The following is a 13,867-nucleotide window of genomic DNA, read 5'->3' on the forward strand; positions in this document are numbered from 1 at the left end:
AAAAAATATAGAATGCAGCACTATTCTGATGTGTAATTCAAGTAGGATCATAAAAGACTCATATTTAAAAAGGAAGCTTCCAGAAATGAAGGTGCAACTTTATGATTTTGACAGCTAATCGGCAACAATTGTGGTACAGGAAATGATGCATTGCTTGTATACCACAAGAAAAGCAGTTAGTGGGTGGATATGGTTAGTGGAAGAGACCTCTTCAGAAAGTAAGTTCTTCCACCAGGGTAGCTAAAGAACTGCCAGCTAAAGAAAAAAAATAACTTGTTTTCATATTTATTACAACTTTTTAGTACTTTTGGTCTTGTTATAATGTAGATTTAATATAATTAAACACACACATTTACCACTTACTTCCTGTTCTGTGCTATGTGTTGGGATGTGTATCATTTTAAAGCCACTGGATCTGGCGGAACCGGAAGTCTGTTGATTTGAGGAACAACAACGAAACGAGCCAAGCGTCGTGTTCTCCAGGATGAAGGCTGAACTGTTTTCACTGCTCTTCCCATCGGTAACCTCTTTGTGTGCTATCCCCAAAGCCAAGCATCAGGGAATCAGTATTTTTAAAATATCACCCACGTGGAAGAACAAGTGAAGGCAGGTAGCAGAGTGAGGTCTCCAGCCGACAGTTTGAAAGGGTAACAGGCTGTTGCGTGAAAATGATTGTTTTGTGGTCTTTAACTTAATAGCGGGAGGATGAGGATCGTTCATGACCCCTATGGAGAAAGAAGACACTCTGCTGTGGATATCATTCTATATAAATAAAACACTGATGGCCAGTGACCAGGCAGGAAGTAGGTGGCCAGGCAGGAAGTAGGTGGGACAAGGAGAGAGGAGAATTCTGGGAAGCGGAAGGCTGAGGAGGAGACACTGTAGCCGCCGCCATGACCAGCAGCATGTGAAGACGCCGGTAAGCCACCAGCCACGTGGCAAGGTATAGATTTATAAAAATGGGTTAATTTAAGATAAAAGAACAGTTAACAATAAGCCTGCCATGGCCATACAGTTTATAAGTGATATAAGCGTCTGAGTGATTATTTTATAAGTGGATTGTGGGACTGCGGGGCTTGGGGAACCTGGAGAGAAGCTCTCCAGCAACACACTCAGCAGTGATGTGATGCTGAAATCTTAAACGCTGTCTCTGAGTTTTATGGCGTGCTAGCTAATGAATGATAACAAACCATGTTTTCTCCTTAGCGCATTTTGAATATACTTCAGAGGCACAGGAGCATCTCTTGGCATGTTTAACTGTGCTAATTGTCTTCTGAAGTAGTTCCTCCTCTGTCAGTAAATCTGGGAAGAAATGACACTCTGCCCGTTAAGCCAATCACTGTCGATTTATAGGTTGGTTCTGGTCATTATTATTTAATTTCTCCATCACATGAAACTTTTCATTCTCATCTCTGGGTCATCAATAAAGCCCAAGTTAACTCTCAGCTTCATGAGACCAAAAAATTAAAGTGAAGAAGTCCCTGTGCTCCATGGATAACTGGGAAGTTTTTTTTTTTCTTTTTTAGAAGTTAAATAAATGTTGACTACATTTGTTCCAACCACACTGGGTGAACATAAGCTCTGTCTGCCCCCAAACTATGAAGTTGCTTTCTCTGTTTTGTATGTTTATTTATACTTTAATATTTATCTCTCGTTCTCACTAAACAGTTCTTAGAACAGCAAATAGTCAATTGGTATTTTGGGAAAGTACTCATTGAAAATGCCATGTGGCTTTTTTTGCTGTGTTTCTGTACACACATTGTATGTAAGGATGGAAATATATGTGGCTGTACTATTTCAAAAGCCACTCATGGTTCTACGGGTATTTCAGTCCACTTGGGTGTCTAAGTGAATTGGTAGGCATTCAGAAGTCACTAATTCTGTAGTTCTTTGGTGGTAGGCCTGTACACATGTTTACAGTAGGGATGGCATGCTATATTTATTAAGATGCAGACAGTCCCCCCCCCCCAGGACTTCAACAGCAAAACCACAATGATACTGTAGAAAGAGACAGCTCTTGTCCGTAGCTTTCATGCTATAGCCTTATGACACCCTTGGTTTTTTCAGTTCATTAAAAAAAAATAGTATAATTTATCTTATTTACCAATCTTCTGAAAAACATTAAAGACTTTCTCTGAAATACACAAATCCAAAGTTAGCTGACAAAACACCTCAAAATCCTTCCAGAGCTCTTTTGGTAAAACAAATTAAACCAGGGCTATATTTGGTCCTGACACTGACATCTTCAAACAGGCAAGGTAACATGAGCATTAGGAGGTTGGTATATAATCAAGGATAAGGAAAAAAAAGAACTAGAAAAGTGCCACTAAAGTTAGAAAGCAGTTCAGACAAGAATTGTCATTTTTTTCCCCTTTTAGCTTGTAGGGACTTTAAAACATCAGAAGTGCCAAGACTCTCAGTCCCCTGCGGTTGGGCTTCTAAGACTGAACCTTTAAGTCTCTCCTGCCATCCTCTTCATTCCCTCTGCCTCTTGTGTTGAAGTGGTTTTTCATGTGTGTACACTGTGTATTTATATGTATGCATGTACATATGTACTCTGTGCCCCCGAGGCTAGATTGCTATCAGCTTCACATTTGATGGAGACAGTGAAACGGAAGAGCAGAGCTCTGCTTTTGGCAACTGTCACAGACAGAGTGGCGCACTTCACTCTGTAAGGTAGAATTCTGCAATACAGAACTCACAGAATAAAACTGGGGATACTGCAAAATTAAACACTGACTAATAAAGCTGCAAAATAATGTTGATAATTTAAACTCAACACATGGTCCTTGCAGGTCAAGAAATCATGGAGTAGACTGTATCAGCCTAGAAGAGGTTGTGAGCACTACAGTTATAAACTTTGTAGCTGGACATCATGCTCCACTGAATAGAAATAAAGTATCTACGCACAAGAATTTAGCAGCATATTTTAATATAAAGAACATTTGATTATATTAATTATAACTTGGTCTGATCCATTTGTTTAAAAATGCACTTCATTAAGGAACTTGAGTAGATATTCGTTAAGATGAGAGTGTGCATTTAGAGTTACATTCACTGCATAAGATAATCATGAGTTGCTAGGGAAGGATTAGATGTTCATTAAAAACTACTGTTGGCAATTCAGTAAAAAAGGTGTATATTAATTATCCAAAGATGGAAACGTGTAGATGGAAAGTTGTCTGAGAAGTGCTAAATACATTCAGGTCCTCTTCTGATAGTACTAATTTCCTTATCTATCTATATCAAATACTTCATATAAAATTAATTGATTTTCTGGTTATAGTATAAAGGTCTTTACTGATTGAAAGTAATGCATCTTCAATTTAGAAAAATAGGAAAAGGCTAAGAAAAGAATTTAAATCACATTATTTCACAAATGTGAAAATTTTAATATTTTGCTTCTGTCTACTATATGTATGTATGTATGTATGTATGTATGTGTATCTACACCCATGATGGTGATTTTTTTAATAAGAAAGCTAAGCCCCTTTATCTCTCACTTGCCTTTTAATTCCTCTCTCTCCTCATCTCCCTTTCTCTCTCCCCCTACCTTCCTTCTTCCCTTTTGTCTTTCTAAAGGTTACAACTTTATTGCTGTCAAAATCTTGACCTAAAGTAATGCTCCCTCTCAACCTCTGAAACGCCTGGGACTACAGGCACACCCCTCCTCCACATTGACGTTGTTCTCGTCATTTGAGAAACATGCCATCAGAGCTATAGAAATGTGCTTGTATTAATCAACAAAGCGTAGCAAAGAGCACAAACAGAAATCCATCTATTACAACTCGGTAGCATTCCAGCTCTCTAGACTGGTCTAAGTGTCTGTCCAGGTAAAAGTGTGCACCCGGAAGCCAACTACATGATCAGGACCAAAGAAAGCTGAAAAGGGGATCCCCCCCGCATTGATTCCTAAAATTAATGTTAGGGTTTCTTCTGTTTTGTTTTGTTTTTATGGGACACCATTAGCTGGATGTCTCTTCCTTCTTCCTGTAGTGAGGTGGTGATTTTCATCTTTGATCATTACGAACTGTGGATTATAAGTGTGATCTGTGGTAAAACTAAAGTCAAACAAGTATAAAATGTGTTTGTTAAAGTAATGCGATCTTGATAATACTTGAAATCAATATGTGAATTACACTATTGATTTCTCCCTTCTCCAGCTTCCAGGAAAATGCCAGTCATCCTCTTCTAATGCTACTTTGTTGTAACTTTTAAAAAAGGCCAAGCCCAGTGGTTTTCCAAGTACTGCCCTTCTGTGTATATAGTCATTTGAAAGACAGTTCTGTGAAAAATTACGAATGCTTATTCGGTGGGACAACAGACCACCCTTAGATGGTAAATAAGTCCTAATGTGATGTTGTCAAACCTGAGGCTAATCAAAAAGGGGTAGGTTTCTTGTTCTTATGGAGTCCTATGCATGCCGGGCAGCACTGCCTTGTACCCTGTCACTGGAGCGCAGGCTGCTTCTGCCTGGTGCATTGATTAGCATGACTTGTGGCTTCAATACTGTCACTAAGAAATGAGAGACAGGAGACGCTTGTACCTGGACTGTAGCTGACTCAGTGAGTGACATACTATGCTCTCACTTGTGAGTTCCTGTATCATGAGGTTTAACCTACGAAAGTGTGTGTGTGTGTGTGTGTGTGTGTGTGTCTGTCTGTCTGTTTAGTTGAGTGTATCAGCCAGTTTTAAGCCAGAGAAGCAGAGCTAGTAGCAACAGGTTTATTAAAGGGAACAAGGTGAACTCCACAGAGGATGCCACAAGTACAGAGAGGTCTTGGGGAGCCTACACGGGCTGTCACAGGCCCAAGCTTCTGGCCGCAGGAGGACTTCTTTTCTCCTGTTAGTCAATTTTGATTAATAAGGAGAAATGGGTTCTATTAGTGATGTTCTTTCCAGGTAATCCGGTACTGTGACATTCCCTTCTCCAGTCTCCTTCATCTTCTGTTTCCATGTGTCCCCCACATACGAGGACAAACAAGTGAAAAGTCTTTTTCTGGGTCTACCTTAGTTTGTTTCATGTAATGACCCCAGTTTCACTCTTTCCCTGGAAATTCCGTTTTTCTTTATGATTGACTAAAACTCCATTGCATGTATATGCCACATTTTCTTTTTCTCTTCATTTGTTGATGAACACCTAGACTCATTCTGTAAGTTGGCCGTTTGGAGTAGAGCTCAGGAACTACGGATGAGCAGGTGTCTGTGGTTGTCAACTAACAACCTTTGGGTACATTCCTAGGAGCGGAGTAGCTGGGTGATACGGAGGCTGAACTCATTAGTATACCCACCAGCCTTGTAGAAGGGGCTTGCCCAGACTTGCAACAGCCTCTTCAGATTTTGTTCTGTTTTTGTATCCAATATTTTCTCAGTCTATAAAAAAATCAGCTTTCAATGAATTAAAAACATTAATGTAGGATCTGAAGCTCTGTAAACAGCTGTAAGAAAACAGTGAAGACACTTAAATATACATGTATATCAAGAACTTTCTGAAGTAGGACTCCAGTAGCTTAGAAAAAGATTTCAGTAACTGACAAATGAGATTACATGAAGTTAAAAAGTTTCTTTACAACAAAGGAAACAACAGAGTGAAGAAATGGTCTATAGGAGGGAGGAAAATCCTTGACAATTACACACCTAGAGGGGAGAATTTTTAGAGTACACAAAGAACTTAAAATGAAACACTAGCCAGGCGATGGTGGCACACGCCTTGAATCCCAGCACTTGGGATGTAGAGCCAGGAGGATCTCTGTGGGTTTGAGGCCAGCCTGTTCTATAGAGCGAGATCCAGGACAGGCACCAAAACAACACAGAGAAACCCTGTCTCGGAAAAACCAAAAAAAAAAAGAAAAGAAAAAAAAAGAAACACCAATAAATAGTGACTGATAAACAGCCAATCACTTTTCAGAACACAAAGTAAGGAGAGCCAGTAGAGGTGAAGGGAACATAGCTTTCTTCCTCATGAAAGCCTATGCTCTGCTCTTGAAGTTTTTCTAACCATAGATAAGGATGTCCGGGATGATCTTTGGGCCAGAAGTCAACTGGTTATGGATTTATTATTACTTTTGTAAATTCCCTTCATGTGACACCTCGGTTGATATTTAATTGAATAGTAACCAAAAATTTTGACATAGCACATCATAAAAAAGTCATTGCAAGTGAACATCTGGAGAAAGAGGTGACTGTAGAGTTTCATGTAAGAATATGAGGTCATTATTCTGCATTCATTGAAGACTACTACAGTAGCAAAACACCATGATGTCATGGATAACATCAAGGATAACGTGAATCATTGTATGAGAGGAAGAGAATGGCTCTTCAATACATACTGTAGTTAATTATGTAACATATTATATTGCATTTCATCATATAGGATGGATTGATATGTAAAGATATTTAACACAGCAAAAAAGTGATTCTTAGAACCCTGCCAAGAACTCACAAATATGTCATACTGACTTATCCTGGAAGTTGTTATGACAGTTCCTTTAATTGTTATGTTAACTAAGGTTTGACTCCCATTGGTCTTATTTTCTGTTCCTTTTACTCTACTATGATACAGTTTTCTTCTAGGCATCTCACACACAGTTGTCAAATTCATGTTAATAGTTAATTCAAATTGGCCCGGATCCTTATTCTTACTGCTAAAAATTTGGATTACATTTGAAGTTTAAATTCTACCTCTTAATTATCTCCCTTCTTTTATCTTACACCTCTTGGCACTGCCTTTCTCTTTCTCCTTTGCTTCTCATTAGCAACCCGCTGAGATGCACCACCTTCCTGCTTTGGCAACAAGCAAGGTAGCTGCAGTTTAGTAACTTGACTTTCTTTCCTCACTGCCAGCCAGTTGGTCTCCATTGTCCAAGTCACAGCTGCCATCACTGTTGTTGGTATCACCTGGTAACGTCGAGTGTGTTTCATGTTTCTTTCTGTGTTCAACATAATAACTGCCAAGATCTGGCAACACTAAATATATAGTATCAAGCATATCTTCCAAAGGCTTCCTGCATGTGTTTTCTGTATGTATGCTCTGCATACTACCTAAGCAAGAGGGAGGGAGTGAAGGACGAAGGGAGGAAGAGAAAGAGAGAGATAGACAGAACAGAGAGAGAGAGACAGAGACACACAGAGAGACATAAATAGGGAGACAAAGACAGACAGAGACAGAGACAGAGACAGAGATCGGACATCCATTATACCAGGTGAGGAGCCAAAAGCAAGCCCTTTCTGGGCCAGGTTATGCTAAACCTTCTCTGCTGGAAGTTTCTCTGCCAATCAGGCAATAAGTCAGAACTAAAAGCTACAGGAGACTAAGTGATGCAGAATTAATGAACTTCTTTGTGCCAAGGTACAAAAATAATATGTGAGCAGTAAACATTTTAGCTCTGGATTAGTAAGTGATTTATCAGTCATAGACAAAGCTGTCTCAGAGGTTCACAAAGCAATCGTGTTCACCAAGCTGAAGTACATACCTTCCTTTTTCATCTAATGAGCCGAGACCTCACCTTATTCTAACATACCTGGATATGGGTTTCAATTGCAAAACATAATGATTGCATGGTCTATTGGATAGGCAATATGCATTTTTGAAATTGTATAAACACCTTTTTACATGCCAACCTTGGTGATAATTACCAAATGTCTATATCTAGCAAAACAGGCAATTCAGAAATATGAATTTGTGCTATTATTTATGATACACATGTGCTACTTTTCTCTAAATATAGATATTTGGTAATTATCACTGAGACTGTTCATTATAATTCCAAAGTAGATACCAATGAAATAGAAATATAAGTTATTTGGTAAAAATGTAAATGCTAAAAAATTCTCATTATCTTTTAGCAGAGTACAGTTCTTAGTTTGCTATTCATATTTCATGTAATAATTTTGGATTAGCCATCTGGTTTGTTGAGGGTTGAAAATCTGTTTAACACCAACGCAGAATTTTTGTTAAAAACTAAAACAAGCCATACAGAAATCACAAATGTTTTTCAGGTATTTCACAATGCTAATAATGAATAACTTTTAAACATGGCATGTTGTCAGTACTTTTATCTTTATATTCTCCCTCTATTTGTGTAGACTTTCTATTGCATGCATTTTGAAACCCATCCTTAGGATGTGTCACTGTGAATGGTTGATACATGGTAAGTCTTATCAAAAGCCAGTGCTGGCCTATCTACATTTTTTTTCAGTACCAATCTTTCCCTTGTATGAATGGTTAGCTCTAGAAACTTAATAGATCATTTTCTCAATGATGTCACATCTATTCCTGAGGTTGAGTTGCCACCTCTCTGCTTCATGGCTGCAGATTGATTCTATTCTATTATTCTGTCTATCCTGGATGGGAGCAATTAACCCACAATGGGAGACTAAGAAGCAGGGGACAAAGCTTGTCATCATCGATCATTCCTTCATTCATATAAAGGCTTTGAAATGTGTATTGCAGGTGACTTCCATACATGGCATCAGGGCTTACTTTGAAATTATAGTAATCAAAACAGTATGGTATATGTGAAAAATAATTGAATAGATCAATGGAACATACTAGAGACCTATGAAAGGGTTCACAAGAATCAAGTAACTGATCCTTGATAAAAGAGTAAAGAGAGAACAGTAGGTGAAAGACAGGTGAATGGTGCTTTTCCAACTAAACATTTTAGCTTTATTAAATATTTATAGACACAAACATACCCTTAAGGTAATTCAAGATGAATCACATAATCAAATCCAAAATTCAAAAGTATAAGACACCTAAAATGTAATATTGGAGAAAACATAGATAATGTAAAATAACCTTTTAGATGTAGTCAATGCCAAAAGTATGATATATGTAAGAAGGAATATTAAGTTGAACTTTATTAAATTTACATTCTGGGTCTGTAATTGATGTTGTCAAAATAATGTAAAATGAAGCCACACATTATGAACAATATTTATAAAAGACTTATCTGATGAACTTTTTTCTAAAACATGCAAAAAAAAAAAAAAACAACTATAACTCAACAATAGAGAAACAAGCAAGATGCCTCACTTATGATGGAACAAGACTGGCAAAGAGCGTCCTCCTGACATGCCTTTACAAAAGTACCAGTGAAGATGTGGTGCCACTGCATGACTATTAGGCAGAAAATCTAGAAAAGAGACAACATTAAACACTGGTGGATTGCAGTCTTCGCTGATTAGAAGTCAGGCTGTAGCCACCTTGAAAGATGCCTAGGAAAAAACACAAGATGGAGAACTTGGTTTCTTTTCATTTGGTTTCAAAACAATATCTTATTTCACTTTTACAATTTTTAATTTATATGCAAAGTATTGGGTTTCATTATGGCATTTTCAAACACTTTGACATTTGCTTACAAAACTAAACATACTCTTTCTATATGATCGACTAATTATATGCCTTGCGTTAACTCAGAGGAATTGAAAATTTTATCTATACAAACCTGTAAATCGATGTTTCTAATAGTCTTAATCATAATTGCCAAAATTTGGAAGATAACCAGATGCCTTCCAGTAGTCAAACAGTTAAATAAACTACTATACAACTAGGTAATGAAACATTTTTATCACTAAAAACTGATTTTAAAGCCTCGAGAAGATACAGAGAAAATTTAAATTTCTATGCTACTGAATCAAAGAATCCAGCCTGAGAGGGCTATACACTGTTTAATTGCAACTATGTGGCACTCTGTAAAAGTCAAAATTGTTGAGGTCTGGGCATCATGGTTCATGCTTATATTCTCAGCATTTAGGTGTTGGAGACAAAATAAAAAATTCAATATTCTCCTCTGCTATATAGTAAGTTACAGAACATCCTATCTCAAGAAATAACAACCAACCAACCAACTAACTAACCAACAAAGAAAACACTAAAGAGATATTACAGAGATCAGTGTTTCCCCGGAAGTTGCTGGAAGAGAGATGAACAGGCAGGAACAATGGATTTCAGGTCATTGAAAATACTATGCATGATAATGTAATGGTGGGTCTATGTATTTACACTCTTTTCCATACACAACAAATACACAGCACCAAAGTGAACCCTAATGTACATTATGGGTGATAATGACATGTCAGCACAGGTTCCTCAGTTGTAACAAATGCACCACTCTGCCATGGGAGGAGATGAGCAGAGTAAAGGAGATGCCACATATGGAAGCACAGATAACATATGGGCTAACTCTGCATCTTTCTCTCAATATTGCTATAAACTTAAAATTCTTCTAAAAAGTGAATTGATATTTTATATACATATTTAGTAGGAGATTCTCTCTCTCTCTCTCTCTCTCTCTCTCTCTCTCTCTCTCTCTCTTTCTGTGTGTGTGTGTGTGTGTGTATGTGTGTGTGTTTATTCATGAATTTCCTTCTACCCATGGTAGGAAATGATGGCTACATGTTCATATCTACTTAATTTATGTCACATCACAGTGTCATTTAGGAAGGACTGTGATTGGACAACAGTTCTGGCAGCATTAGATCCATGCTGAGTAAGACATCATAACAGTCATGTTTCAGATACATTGGAAAACATTGAGAAAGAAAACTGGGCTGTTTTTTCACTTTGTTTTGAAAGAATATCTGACTTCACTTTTATTATTTTAATTGGCACAAATGGCATTAGTTATTTTTTAATTGAAAGTAGATTCTTCTGTCATACAATACATACTCACCACAGTTTCAACTCCCTCCACTCCTCCCAGCTAGCCACCACCTCCCATCTCCCTGGATTCACTCATGCTCTGTCTCCCATCAGAAAAGAGCAGACCTTCAAGAGACAACAACCAAACAGGGTGAAACAAGATACAGTGCTGTGGGATGTATTTCTGCATGCTGTGAATGTGTGTTGCTCTGATTGTTTGATAAATAGAACACCTATTGGCCGGTAGCCAGACATAGGCAGGGCAAGTAGATGAGAATTCTGGGAAGAGGAAGGATGAGTCAGGAGTCACCAGCCAGACACAGAGGAAGCAAGATGACAAGGCTGACCTGAGAAAAGCTACCAAGTCATGTAGCTAAACATATAGAATTATGGGTTAATTTAAATTTAAGATCTAGTGAGTAATAAGCCTGAGCTAATGGCCAAGCAGTTATAGTTAATATAAACTTCTGAGTGATTATTTTATAAATGGACTGTGGGACTGTGGGGACCAGGCGGGACACAGGAAAACTTCTACCTACAATACAACAAGACAAGACAAAGGCCCTCATATCAAGCCTGGACAAGACAAACCAATAGGAGGAAGAGAGTCCCAAAAGTAGGCAAAAGAGTGAGAGATACACACGCTCCCACTGATAGGAGTCCCATAAAAACCCCGAGCTAACAGCCATAACACATATGCAGAGGACCTGCAGAGGCCTGGTGCAGACCCAAGCAGGCCCTGAGCTTGCCCCTGCAGTCTCTGAGAGCCCAGATGAGCCCTGCTTAGTTGATTTGGTGGGCTGTGTTCTCCTAGTCCCTTCTATTCCCTCTGACTCCTACAATTTTTCCTCCTCTTCTTCTGTGTGGGTTCGCCTATCTCTGAGAAGAGGGACCCCATAGAAGTTTCCAATTTAGACTTTCTCTTTACTGTGGGTCTCTGCACCTGCTCTCATTGGATGCAGGAGGAAGTCTTTCATGACAACTGGATAAGGCACTGATCTATGAGTATAGAACATTAGGAATAATTTTATAGATTTTTTTTCTTTTTTTTTCCCTGGCTGGTATTGTTCTACCCTAGGTCTTTGGGCTAGCCAGTGCTCAGTTCCCAGCCATCCAGGCAGTGTTGGTTCAAATTTTTTTTTGTTGTTGTTGACTCTCCCACTTTTTCCCCATCCATCCTGTTGATTCCCTAATATCCCTCAACTCATACTAGTATTCTCCTTAAGACTTCTTAATATTTTACAATTTAGATTATCTACTGAATCTGTTGTTAAAGTGAAGAAAACACAAGATTTTCACATGTGAATCTATTTGGGTGGTACTGGGGATTGAACCCAGGCCCTTCTACACACTAGTCACTCTGCCACTGAGGGTGGCCCCAGCAATTTCATTTTTATAGAAAGAAGAACACCAAGCTTTGCTCCATGCCCTCTTATTTAATACTAGAACCTCTGACAAGGACTAGTTCAATGAACTACTTCTTCTCTTGGAAGAGTGTAATTTAAAAATAGATCTACAACTACATAATGCATCAAGAATGATTTTCAGTACAGATCCACAGATCATTAACCTTCTGAATTCTTTACCATATTTCTTCCCCAATTTTTTTATCTTAATTAACATTTTGTATGTGTGTGTGTGTGTGTGTGTGTGTGTGTGTGTGTGTGTGTGTGTGTGCATGTGTGTGTGTTTGCCTGTACAAGTGCACTTGGAGGTTAGAGATTAACATTGGCATCTTTTATTCATTTACTTTTATGTTTTTGAAACAAGGTCTCTCCCTGGACCTGGGAATCACTGTTTTGGCTAGACTGGTTGGTCAGTCTATCCCTGGGATCCGCTTGTTTCTAAGCCAGCAGTTTTTACATTGGTTCTATGGATTCAAACTCAGGTCTACACAGTAAGCACTCTTCTCTGAGTAGTCTCTCCCGCTGTGCTCTATGTTTTCCTTACAACACAACTTTTGCAGGAAGAGTCCATTTTTCAGGCTGAGTGAAGAGAAAAAGGATAATAAATATGCATGTTTGCTGAGTAAACCTTCCTTCCTGTGCTACAGACATCACAGGCTTCAGACAACATTGACTGTTTGACAAGAGACCACCAATTACCACTAACTTAGTGACTCTCTGCAGGTACGGCATGCGGAGCCCTCTGAGTGCATCAAAAGATTGTAGCCCAATGTCTCAGAGAAATATGTTGAAACACCCATGCTGTATTAGAGAGGCTTGCCTAATGAAAGACATTCAAAATCTTCATATTTGGATCTCCTCACCCCGAAACTGTTTTTTGTCTCTAATGCTTTTATTGGAGGTAACTCTTAAGACGGATTAGGGATATGAAGAAGCAAACATCCCTGAAAACTATGATCAAAGCTTTCAATATCTCAGGTGATGTTTGAACACACTTGACAATGAATATGAATGAATGCATTCTACCCTTCATACTCGTTAATATTTGTTCAGAAAATTTAATATAGTTAATGTACATTTCTGTGTTCCTTTCTAGAAAGTGATCTTATTGTCTCACCTAAACAAGGAAGCAATTAGAACAGAGGGAGACTGACATGACTAGGTATGAAGCAGCTTGATTACAGACCTGGACTTAAAGAAGAGGGCTCGACCGTTCAGTTTTCCGGAAGGCCTCCTGCCTCTTACGCTGTGTTTGTGCACTATTCTTTGCTGCTTTTCAAACAAAAGTTTGACGTTTTGTAGACAGGAAGAACTGTGTATGTATATGGTTTAAAGCGATGTAAAAGGCATCTAAGTATAGTCAGGTGTCTTTTTCAGAATGGTAGTCCCGGGCCACTATGTTGGTAATTCTTGGGTGCTTTATTCAGCACAGCTCTTTCATTGTGATTTTTCTCTGTCATTTTTGTGACCTGTAACTTCTACACTGAGCTGTTTCTCCAGATGCAGAAGTTTCTGATCTCTGAGCCTGGGTAAAGCCCTCTCTCCAGGCTTTGTTTTAGGGGAAGCTTAGATAGTCAGCTCTGGAGAGTCCACCAGGGTACAACTCTTAGAGATATCTGTATGTCAAAATATATTTTCAAAAAATCTGCAATCTCCAGTCCTCTGCCTCAAGGCTGCTAGATGCTATCTTTACTGAAGACTGTCCTTTTTTTTTTTTTTTTTTCCGAGACAGGGTTTCTCTGTGTAGCATTCTTGCCTGTCCTGGATCTCGCTTTGTAGACCAGGCTGGCCTGGAGCTCACAGAGAGCCACCTGGC

The 13,867-nt window shown here is 38.6% G+C and overlaps 1 long non-coding RNA gene across 6 annotated transcripts in view; it reads left to right on the forward strand.

Moving 5' to 3' along the window:
• The first annotated feature begins 343 nt into the window (after positions 1-343).
• Positions 344-13,867, forward strand: part of LOC121826577 (uncharacterized) — a 34,118-nt gene continuing 20,594 nt past the window's right edge. For 5 of the 6 annotated variants that reach the window (XR_013044792.1, XR_013044791.1, XR_013044795.1 and 2 more), the window contains exons 1-2: positions 344-647; positions 4,164-4,245. This is a non-coding gene — a long non-coding RNA (uncharacterized LOC121826577). Of the gene's footprint in view, positions 648-723; positions 944-4,163; positions 4,246-13,867 lie in introns of those variants that run through there. The other variant, XR_013044794.1, reaches the window with a different exon arrangement.

Source organism: Peromyscus maniculatus, chromosome 15 (genome assembly GCF_049852395.1).
Source record: "Peromyscus maniculatus bairdii isolate BWxNUB_F1_BW_parent chromosome 15, HU_Pman_BW_mat_3.1, whole genome shotgun sequence".
Taxonomy (NCBI): domain Eukaryota; kingdom Metazoa; phylum Chordata; class Mammalia; order Rodentia; family Cricetidae; genus Peromyscus; species Peromyscus maniculatus.